Raw genomic sequence first — 12,496 nt, 5'->3', positions numbered from 1 at the left:
TTATAGTTCTCTGCCATAACTATCCATCCATCCATTTTCTTTACCATTACTTTCTTTCTTTACTGTGGTCATAGTGACTAAGACACAGCTGTTTTTACAAACCTTGTATTATTAGCATGCTAGCTATCTCGGTTTTGTGATATTTTGGGGAATTTTAACCTGAAATATGAAAATCAATTTGGTTGTTCTTCCGCAAAATATAAAACTAACAAAAATTGGAGACCCGCGCTTTTCACTGGACAGCGACCACAATTCATACAGCAACTAAGACGAAGCTAACATAGCTTAGCCAAGAAGAGAACACGCTAAACACAACTCATTTATTTTCCAACAACATTGTTTGATACTTAAATACTAAATGTGAACATTAGCGTTATTGATGGCATGCTAAAAATAATGTTTTGATATTCATAATAAGCCATTTTGGTTGTTTTTGAAGTAAAAGAAAACAGGCGCCATCACAGGTGGTGTCACAGATGGTCTCCATATTGCGTCTCCGACACGTTCTACTAAGGTGATTATTGCCGAGCTTTTTCCTGGCTGAATCTTCCCGACTTATTTCCTCATTAAGCACGAAGACAAAGTTCACCGGAAGATGCGTCGCGTTCGTCGTGGCGGTCGGCCGCGCCCTCGCCGCCGCAATCGCGAGGGCGGGATACAATGTCGTCGGCATTCCGCTCAGCCGGCTGCAACAGATTTGATGAGGATGTGCCATTAAAAATGCATGTGCCTCATATGTTCTTTGGCCTTTTGTCTCCCCAGCCGTGGGAAACAAGCGGACACCGGTGACAAATAAGGACGACGCTGACGCCGCCCTCGTTTGTCAAGCGCAGTGCCCGTCGCTGATTGAGTGGGGCAGATATTCCCTCGCAAACCAGGAAAATCGGGACGTTATGTTCACTGTCCTGTTTATTTCTATTGCGCGAGGTTGTGGTGATTGCGTAAAAGTGGCGAGAGGAGCGATCACATATTTATGCAGCACATACTGTACACTGCGACCACGTATGTGCTCTGAGTTTTTTTTTTTTTTTTTTTTTTTTTTTTTTGACTGGACTACTTCTACTCCAGGGGTGTCAAACTCATTTCAGTTCGCGGGCCACATTTACCCCAATTAGATCTCAACGCGGGCCGGACCACAATATCTGTGGCTTAAAAATCCATAAATAACACCTATTCAAAATGTTCCCCATTGTTTTGGTGCAAATAATTACGAGTTCTTTCGGAAAATATTCACATTTATTCATTCTTATGATATGAGCAGTTTCAAATTTTTAACCAAAAATGATTTCAACATTATGAATCAGTGAGCGTGCACCATTCAGTTATGCATCCTTTGTAAATGTATACATCAAAATTTAAGTTGTGGCAGTGCTTGGAAAAAAACAAACAAACAAAAAACGTTCCAACAAACCAAACTCTTTGAAGGGAAGCTGTTGACTGAAATTTTGCAATATGCAATGTCTTAAAAAATTTCTACAGGAGGTATTTATTTTTACAGTGTGAACATGGCACACCATTTTTATATGAAACTTGGCATTGTTTGGTCCCCACAAGGGCATCAATGTAATTTAAGAGTTGTCAGTGCACCCTCCACTGGGCAAAATTAGCAACAAAAGTTACTTTTATTGAAAAACAGCAGTGAATGTGTTCTCCATCCCCAAGGGCCGGATTGGACCCCCTGACGGGCCGGTTCTCGTATGTTTGACACCCCTGTTTCTAGTTGCTGTTTATTTCTATTGTGCATGGCGGTGGGGATCATTAATAACGGGCGAGGAACAATGCTATTACTGTATTTAAATGAAGTTGTGTGAGTCTGCCCGAAGAACATGAGCAAAGTTTCACGGTTTTGAGAGTGGGAGGTGATGGCGTGTTTCCAAAGGAAGCAGCAGAAGCCGCACACCCCTCCCGTCGCCTCTCGGGGGAAATATAGTTCGGAGTTTGATCGCGCGGTATCCATCACGCTGATGATGAATGCATTATTAATTCTCATCGTTCCTGTAATACAACCTCCGCACCCGAGCCCGAGAAAATTACACGGCGGGTCAAGTGCAGCAGAAGGCCGCGAACGTAGCCATGCGCCCAGCCTTCCGTCCCGCCGCCCGCTGCACTTTTCTCACTCGCCGATGATAAACGGGCAAGGTTACAAAGTATTTACACAAATAAGACGAGCGCTATCGATCGGCCGCGCCACGACGCCGTACCCTCCGGGACGAGGCCTCCCCGGAAGAATGCGCAATCCCGCCGGCCCGCCCTCATCACAGACGCAGATTGTGTCGGACTGATCAATGAGAAGCGCCGGCGAGCCATCAATCTCGCCCAACAGGAAGAAGGCGGCATTAGCATGTATTAGCCGCCGTGTCCTGACAACGTCCTCTAAGCCGGAGTTGGCGGGAAAGCGAGCCACCCGTGGGACGCCGACACACACGCACGCACGCACGCACACCTGCGTCAGGACGAGAGGCGAAGATGACAGGGACGTACTGGTGTCTCTGTGATCTCGTCGCTTTTACTGCATGAAGGCGCGTTGAGAGAAATACTCCGACACAGGTCACAGAGAGTTAATCAAAGCCGAACGTCACCTCTCGACGTCCTGCGAGCGTCACGCGGGAGGACGCACAGATACCGCGGCACGGGCGTCAAACTCGAAGCCCCGGGGAGCCAGCTCCGGCCCGCCGCGTCAACTTTTGGTGCTGCGCCATGTTGCGTGTGCCATATTTCGTGCGCCATGTTCTTTTCACTTTGGCAGAAAATATACACACTGACATTGGAAAAACAAATACTTTGTTACTGTACTTGTGTTTCAGGTATCTGCTTTTTTTTTTATGTGGCACTTTTTACTCCTTTACTTTGTCAAAAAAGGTTCACTTTTTTTCAACCCCTGTGGATGATGACACAGAAAATAGAAAAACCGAAGACTGAAAAATCCAAGCAAAGCAAATTAAAATATTACATTATTTTTTATTTCAAATATTGCTTTAATTTAATAGTTATTATACAGATTAATTTGTGAAGTAGTTATATTATTTAAAAATTATATTTTATTCAGGAGTATATTTCAATTATTTTATGTATATATTTTGTAATTAAATTGATTGTCTTGTTATTCTTATTCACACGTGTATGGTAATACATTTTTATTTTATTTATTATTATTGTTATAATTTTATCATTTGGACTTTTTATAACCCATTTATATTTATATGTGTTTCACTTTGATAGTTTTTTTCTTTTCTTTTCATGCACGTTATCGTCAAAGTAAACATCAAAAGGAGCACGTCGTCACACTCGCGGCGACAACATGGCGTCTCGTCGACTCCTGACTCTAACGGCTTCCGGTTCTGGCGAGTCGGGAAAATTCAGGCTGCCTCTTCGCGTCACCGCCCGGCCCGACGAAAAAACAATAAAGAGTAAAACAGCACGTGGGCTGAAAAATAAACATCTGTATCACGGCGAGGTTGTAAAAGCATTAGTGTAATATTTCATATGGGCAACGCGGGGGAAGGCTTTACTGTTCCTCATGATTCAGACCGGAAAAATATTCATAACAAATGCCCATATTATCAGAACACTTTGTATCGTACAAATACAACGCCGCTGACTATCCTTGCTGACTTTGGTCCACATTCACATCTGCTTATTACATATATTTTTTTTCTGCCGCTCACATTCACATGGATGATTTTTTTAATACTCATGAACAGTTGCCGCATCCAGTACAACGCTACTGACATTCACAGTCACGTCAGCTTGCAGGACAGTATACAGCACAGGTGTCAAACACGTGGCTCGGGGTGCCAGATCCGGCCGGCCACATCATACCACGTGGCCCGTGAAAGCAAATGATTGTGTGTCGACTTGAGTTTCTTGAGAAAATACCAAATTGCTCATTAATAACGCTGAGCTATTGCAAAACAAACAGTTTTTTGTTACCGACCCCGCTTATAAAAGAAATTCAATATTTTGGGGCGCTTCTGATCTCAAAAGTAGTTATCCATCACTTTGTTGTCTATATGCAATTATATAAGGCGATAATGCAATAATATGGGTCCACAGTCACAACGGCCATGTGAGGGAAGCCATAGCAAATATGAGTTTGACTCCCCTCGTACACAGTATTTATTTACTCATGTACTGTATACTTGCCACATACATGCTGCCGACTCGTCTTGCTGCCCGCAATACACGTTCATGTTTACATACAGTATGTAGTATTTAATTATGATTCAAGTTTTCTTTTTTTTTTTTCCTTGTATCTTGGTAACTTTAGCATGGCGAGGGTGTACACAATACACGTTTCAAATTGGCCGCCGTGGGAAGGCTTTAATGCCAAGTTGAGATTTAAAAGCAGAAAACATAAACACTCATTTTGACGTTTGATGTTTTCACGCCACCGAGGCGGCGGACTAAACGTCAACAACAACTTTTCGCAATTATCAGGCAGAAGTAATCAATTCCCATCAAGGGCGCTCCTGCTGGCATTTAGGTTCTGCGGTAGCGAGGATTTGATGGAATGGGAATCGATGGGAGGCCTTGGAGAGTTTTGACGCTTTGAAAGAAAAACACACAAAAAAACAACAGCAGCACTTCAAAGAGCAGCTTATTGGACCAATGTAGCTCGTTTCTTTGGAGTCATTGTCTTCACATGCGTCAGGCCAATCGGCTCCTCGTCTGCCCTCGTACTTGCCCACCCCGTTGGATGATCTGTTGTATTTATTCCATCTGGATTGTATTCTGTCTCCTGTGGCTCATTTGTTGTTGCATTTTCTTCAGTGTTTTTTTCCCTTTTCAGTCCTTCTTGCCAGGCTCCAAGTTTTTTAATAAAAGCTTGGTTTCCCTGTGTATCGTAAAGGTGAAAATGTGCTCTAGTAAGTCACTCTTACGTCGACTTCTTATTCCTTTAGGTGGCAATTACGCTGCCTTTCTGCGAAATGTTTCTTTAAATCCTTAAAAAAATAAAAATAAATCCCCGCAGTTGCTTTGTTTTGGACTGAACAAGCCACGAAAATCCGGGCAGAATTTGAATGGCATTATTATTTTGGTAACTCGTGTTCCTTCTTGGAGGTCAGACGGGCACCCTCGGAATAATTCGCCAGAAGTACAGCGCCGGCTTCCAACTTTCCTATTAAGAGCACACAGACCCTTTGTGTTTCTTTTTAACCTCGCAAGGCGACATGAACGGGAAGCTCGCAAAAGCTATTACAAGCTCACGGGCTGGTCGCGGACGGAGCCGAGGCTCACGGGGACACCTTGACATTAGCCCGGCAATTAGAAGGCAACACAACACACTGTGTGCGGCGGTCAGGGAACATTTACGCCGAGGTCGGCTTTTAATTCAATTTGCATGATGGGAGCCGGTCCAAGCTGAACGCCATTACGTGGCATTGAGTTATAATGTTGTACGCATTTACATTTGTGTTCAGCTTACAAGCAAGACTGCAGTTATTTGATGTTTAAAGCAACTCTTATGTTATTCATGCATCCATCCATATTCGGTAGGGCTTATCCTCTTGAGGGTCGCGGGGGTCCGAAGCCTTTCCCAGCTGACGTTGGGCGAAAGGTGGACGACAACGTCATGCCAGGCAGTCGCTGGGCATTAGTTGTTATTTAATTAATGAAATACAATTCTAGTAATGTGATGATAAAATTTTATTTTTTTTAAATAATGGAACTTAGTTCAATTTAAACGATAAACGTTAAAAATGTAAAGTACTAAAACTACTATACTGAAACATTTTTATTAGGGTGCATTTAGTTTTTAAAAAAAATGTCATTTTATTAAGTGAATAAATGTATTCAATTTAATCATACATATACAAAAATGTGAAAAAATATTTAAAAATAAAATTGTACATGAGAATGATTTTTTTTATTTTAATTGTTATTTAAATAACTATTATCTATTCAGATGTATTTGTATATTTTAAATTTTTATTACACATACAATTTAATTTTACAAATGTTATATATTCACAAAATTATTGCTTTTATTTATATTTTTTTTATATTAAAACATTAAAAATATAAATAAATATAAAATTATAAAATTGTAACAACTAAATACATTTTGTTTTGTTTTGTTATGTAAATACATAACAAAATTAAATCAAATCAAAACATAAACAAAACAAATATAAAAACTCTAACATACAATAACAAATAACAAAACTAAGTAAATGTAAATAAAATGATACGTTTTTTTATTTTGTGAATTGCTTTATTTATATTTCATAATTATTGAATTGTACGTTTTTTTAATTATTTATATTTGTATTTATATTTATAATTTAATAGAAAATGTTCACAAAAATATTTAAAATACATGTATTCATCAAATACTGTTATTATTATTTTTAATCAAATTAAATTTAAATTTGTTGAATCAAATTAAATGTGACTTTGGGCTATCCAGGCGGCACGGTGGACGACTGGTTAGAGCGTCAGCCTCACAGTTCTGAGGACCCGGGTTCAATCCCCGGCCCCGCCTGTGTGGAGTTTGCATGTTCTCCCCGTGCCTGCGTGGGTTTTCTCTGGGCACTCCGGTTTCCTCCCACATCCCAAAAACATGCATGAATTGGAGACTCTAAATTGCCCGTAGGCATGACTGTGAGTGCGAATGGTTGTTTGTTCCTTTGTGCCCTGCGATTGGCTGGCAACCAGTTCAGGGCGTACCCCGCCTCCTGCCCGACGACAGCTGGGATAGGCTCGAGCACGCCCGCGACCCTAGTGAGGAGAAGCGGCTCAGAAAATGGATGGATGGATGGATGGGCTATCCATTTGTTTGGCACAGTTTTTACAATGGACGCCCTTCCTGATGCAACATACCCTTTCGACGGTTTCTGGTCTGCGCAAAAAATAAATAAAAAAATAAATAAAAAATGCTACGTGAAATGGTTTTCTATTGGCATAATGACACGTACAGTAAATCAATGGCGTTTGGATGTGGGATTTAATGAGTAGTCTTCAAAGATTTTGCTAATAAAAGTTGAAGTGAGAGGTTATCGCTGTCAAACCTGTACCTGTATTCTTTTTTGTTTGTACTCAATATAATTTAAAGACACTACAAGGTCTACTCTAGTGTCTTTCCTTAATGTGTGTGTGTGTGTGTGTGTGTACATGCCGTCATCTAGTAATTGGCCTTGTCTCTTTTTAATGGTGTTTTTAAACATGCGTCAGCATAACAACAGGCAATAAAGTCTTCATTGACACAAACGTCACAGTAGTTGGAAGCTCCACAGTCCGAGCTGGCCGCCCGCCCGATATGTACTTAGCCTCTTGCCCAATGCATGCTGGGATGCGCTCCAAGCAGCCTGCGAACGCGAGTCCAAGACGACAAGTGAGGTCGCGCGCGTCTGCAATGTCTCCAGTGTACACAGCGCTTTAACGCGATTTAATAACGAGCCAGGGGTTCATATGAACGAGGGTGCGTTATGGTCTCATTACGTCCCCATCATATCGTCATGACGACCACCGCCGGGCAAGCGTGCCGGGCCCGATGCGGCACGCCCAGTTGGAACGGTGGGAATGTCCGGATTTTTTATTTATTTTGGTCACTGATATTTTCATGTATTTGAATCACGTTAATGTAGATTTTTTTGGGGGGTTGATTCAGTGTCAAATTGAATATTTTGTTAAATAGTAAGACTACTCCCATGTGATTTGGACGAGGACCACAGGAATATTAATATAAGCGTGACGTACCGGAAAATGTGTCCAAGCTGTCAATCATCCAAGTCTATATTTGGAATCATGCAATTATATTTGCTTACATGCTTCTATTTATATTTGCGGGGGGGACATCTGAGGTTGTAATAATTTATTTTATTAGAATGATTCTCAAATTACACTTTTTTAAATTTTCCTTTTTAGTACAATTGAGAATTTTAGTATTTTTAAATAAATACAAAAATGTATTTATATATTTTTGAATAATTAAGTAGAAATTCCTATTTACTCTTTTTTTTTTTTTAATAAAATCATCCCAGGTTCTAACTATTTTTTTAATTGAAATGATTCTTAAATGAAACTTTTTTATTTTCAATTTTTATTAAAATTGAGAATTTTTCAATATTTTAATTTGTAATTTTGTTCAATAAATCTAGACATTTAAGTGACACAATTATTACAAAATATTGTCTAGTTAATTATATTTTATAATGAATAATAATTTAACATAGCAAAATTATTCTAAAAATTGAAATGATTAAGTACAATTAATTATACAATTACTAGAACAGGATGCTCCAAGCGAGCCGATAATGTATTTGAATTTAAATGAGGTGAAGCAGCATGTGGCTCATTAGCCGAGGTTGGTTTTCGATTTAACTGCTTGATATTGTCTTCTTCATTTGATTCAGTTAAATGTTAAAATAGTTTTAAATGAACATTTGCATTTATATTTAATATAATGCTTCTGTATTGTTATTCATTTAAAACAAAACAATCTTGAGAAATTAAATAGAAATTTAAGTACACTTCCTATAAAATAAGAATTGCATTTCTCAAGTGTGGATGACACTGCGCTAATGCTAAACTCAATCAGCGGGTTTATATTATACTGTGTCACGACAAACGTTGACTTTCCAAGTCCAAATGTCACACGTACAGTAAACGGTAAGGGTCACAGGTGTCGCGTCCAGGATAACTGGCCATCTTGTCGCCATGTCAACAAGCCACGAGGACTCGTCAGAGTCAACACGCCGACGCAGCGGCCAAACCCAGCGTGAGTCGCATGATTATTTTGGCTTCCGCCAGAGTTCGGGGACGCGCAATTTACCTGAAGTGCTCGCGCGGGTCAACGGCAAAACATACTTGTTATAAAAACTATATTTCCCCCACTTCTGGCTCCAGAACAGACATCTTGGTCCATGTGAAAACGCATTTGGCAAGCGCATGCCAAAGCAACAAGTGGCGCTATAGCTCCCGACTGCCAGTTTAGGCAACTGGAAGAAAGACATTTCATGGAAAAGGCAATAACAGCGCAATGTTGCCATCTATCAAAACGTTTTTATCTCCAAAATCGACAAGGTTATTCTTTACAAAGTCTAATTTCAGAATAGCTAATAATCTTTTGGAGGGATGAAAAAACAACTTTGAAAATAATTCTGAAATTTTGGGGATAGTAGAAAAAAAATGGAAAAAACATAATAGTAATAATAGAATAAAAAAAAAAACACAAATGATAAAATCAAAATACAAAGAAAATCCATTAAAAACATTCAATAAAATAATCAAAATCAAAATGACCATAATAATGAATAATACATTTAAATAGATGTAGTTAAAACAATTTAAATACAAATAAATCATACAAATAGTCATAGTCAAATCAAATGAAAAATAGATCAAACTTTTAGGCAAATGCTGAAAAGTGTTACAAAGTTTCCGTTTCCACTTTAACAATGGACCACATGCAACAGCTCTAGTTGGTAGCATTAAACTTGAAAGTGGTCGCGACTAAATTGAAGTTGCGCCTCACAGAGGCTGGAGTTTAGCATGCACGCCGCATGCATTTGGAGGCTGGAGAAAACAACAATTGACGTTTTCCTCGCGGTGGCGGCGGAGAACTCATTTTACAAGCCAAACGCAACGCCGTAAATAACCCGACGTCCATCAACGGCCGCCCCCGGGCGGGCCGCGAGTCCGAGCCGAGTCAAGGTCGGCATGGCTGAGCCGCGTTCCGTCCTGCTGGCTGAACACGCGGCGGACTTCACACTTCCTTCCTCGCCGCTCGCCACGCCACACGCCGCCGTGCGCATCTCGTGTGATTTGAGTGGCGACGACCCGCCGACGCGAATCGAACTCGCACGGCACTCGGGAGAGCCGAGGCCCGATTTGTTTTGGTGCGTCGTTGATTTGCAGGGAGCGAGCCGCTCTCTGGTTCATGGAGGCGCCGTGTATTTCCTCAAACGGTCCACTCCAGGGAGTATCAAGTGTGTAACTTTTGTTTAAAATACTCCCACCCACAATTAAAAATAAATAAATAATAACTGCAGTATGTTGTGGGCTCTGGCTTTTGACACAGTCGTTATTAGGATCAGCCGAATACCGACCAATCAACTAACAAATCCGCCAACCTACTGACAGACTGACTACCAACCAACAGCCACAATGACCAACGAAATAAAAAATAAATAAACAGCACACTAACTAACTAACTACCAAGCCGGGCAAGAAACCGACCAAATGAACAACCAACCTACTAACTAACTGACAGGCCAATTAACCAACAGCCACAATGACTAACCAACCAACCGACCAACTAAATAAATAAATAGCCCACTAACTAACAAACTGACTCACCAATGAAACCAACAAACTGATCAACAATTCAAGAAACTAAATGGCCAAACAATCATCTAAGTAACTAACTCACTTACTAACTAACTAAGACAGAGGGACATACTGTTCACTGAGGTGCTATTCTGAATCCCGCAAGACTTCTAGGCAGGACACTGGCCCGCTGCAATATGATTGGCTGCTGCATTCAGGCAGGACAGAATAATGCCTCAACTCCTCTCCCCACTCATCATTACGGCACTCGTATTAGTCGTTTTATGCAGAGGATAAAGGATGTATGAATGTGAGTACTGTTATACTGTCAATGTACAAGTTGTTGCTGCGTACTTGTTGGGCTCAATCTCAGCTAATCTTTGTAATACTTACAAAAAACGCTGACAATGCAAAAAGTTTCACATTAGCTTCGAGCGCGATGCTACCGTCCGCTCGTGAACATTTGTATCCAAATGACTGCCGGCTTTCCAATTTCGCCTCACACGATTCACGGGGAGGGGCGGGGCAAATTTTTTTTTATCTTTGCCGGACATTCCCGCAGGAGCAAAGCGAGGACACGCGAGCGGCGCCTCAGGTGGACGAGTTCACTGTAGCGTCGGCACGTTGATGGATGGCGGCGATGCTTATCAGTCGCACTGTGCTACACGCACCTAATTGCAATTGATCATAACTCGCCGTACCATTAATCCTTTCGCCGAACGCCAACGTGCACGTGGACCACTTGAAAAAGTTCATTCATCAGCGATGATGTCATCCACATTAACAGATGGTTAAATGAATCCAATTTAAATCTCTTTCACGAACGCAGGCTACATTTGCAAACATTTGCTAATGTTGGCATGTGTAGTTAGCCGTCAATTGATGTGCGGACCGACATCCTTGTTTTTGGTCGTTTTCAATCAGCGTAGCAATTACGCCCGTCTATTTGTTACAATAAACAGCAGACGTAGGTGATGAATGCCCCCTGTATCGTATGATAAATTACATTATGCATCGGGCCCGTGCCGCATTTAAAACAGCGTCCCCACGATCAAAACATTCGCTCGCAGCCGTCATGACGACGGCTCGCTGGCCGGCTGGCGTGCACAACGGCGACAAACAGCGGCGACACTTGCCCACGGGGGGACGAACTCCGTGGGAGGTCGTGAGAGAGAGCGAGAGAGAGACTGCTTGTTAAATCAAGGAGAGCCGAGATAAAGATGTCAGCGGTAATGACCGTTCCTATTTTCGCTGTCACGCTGTTTGTTTGCCAGGGAGCCCTGAAAGCGTCGTCCTTATGCCAGATGAACTTGCACTCTCACAATGCAAATGTGCACAGGGACAGAAAACCAGTAGTGATGCTTTACACCTGACATTGTTACACGCTTCATTATTGGAATTCCAGATAAACGGAGAAAAATCGGCGGGGGGGGGGTATTTTTTTTTCAAGTCAAATTTACTAAATGGTTCGGAAGCCATTCAACTTCACCAGGGATTCATTTATTTATTTATTTGTTTGTTTGATTGTTTATTCATCTTTATGTATAATTACTTACTTACTACAATCTCGTTTCGGGCACTCTAAGAGTGCCAAGAAACCTTCAAGAAAAAAAAGGGAGGAGGAGTTTTAGAAAAAACAAAACTTTTTTTTTTTTTTTCAATTAAAAAAACAAAACAAACAAAAAAACGGATCAATCTATCCATTTCCTTTACCGCTTCTCCTCACACGGGTTGTGGACTGCCGGAGCCTATACCAGCCATCTTCGGTCGACAGGCGGGGTACACCCTGAACCGGTCGCCAGCCAATCGCAGGGCACATAGATATAAACGACCATTCGCACGCACATTCCCACATACGGGCAATTTAGAGTTGTCAACTAACCTACCACGCATGTTTTTGGGATGTGGGAGGAAACCGGAGTGCCCGGAGAAAACCCACGCAGGCACGGGGAGAACATGCAAACTCCACACAGGCGGGGCCGGGGATTGAACCCAGCACCTCAGAACTGTGAGGCAGATGTGCTAACCACTGAGCAATCTCAGTGGTTAGCAAAACAAATAGTTAAAATGTACAAAACTAACAAAAAATAAATACATCCAATGTATGTAACGTAAAAAAAAAAAATCAATAAATAAATATATGTAATTATTTTACAAAATGTAAAAAAAAAAAAAAAAAAAAAACACTGCAGGACTGCAAAGAAAACCTTTACTAAGTAAAAATAAA

Source organism: Phycodurus eques, chromosome 21 (assembly GCF_024500275.1).
Source record: "Phycodurus eques isolate BA_2022a chromosome 21, UOR_Pequ_1.1, whole genome shotgun sequence".
NCBI lineage: Eukaryota > Metazoa > Chordata > Actinopteri > Syngnathiformes > Syngnathidae > Phycodurus > Phycodurus eques.
The sequence above is the reverse complement of the archived record's forward strand: the minus strand, read 5'-3'. Positions refer to the sequence as shown.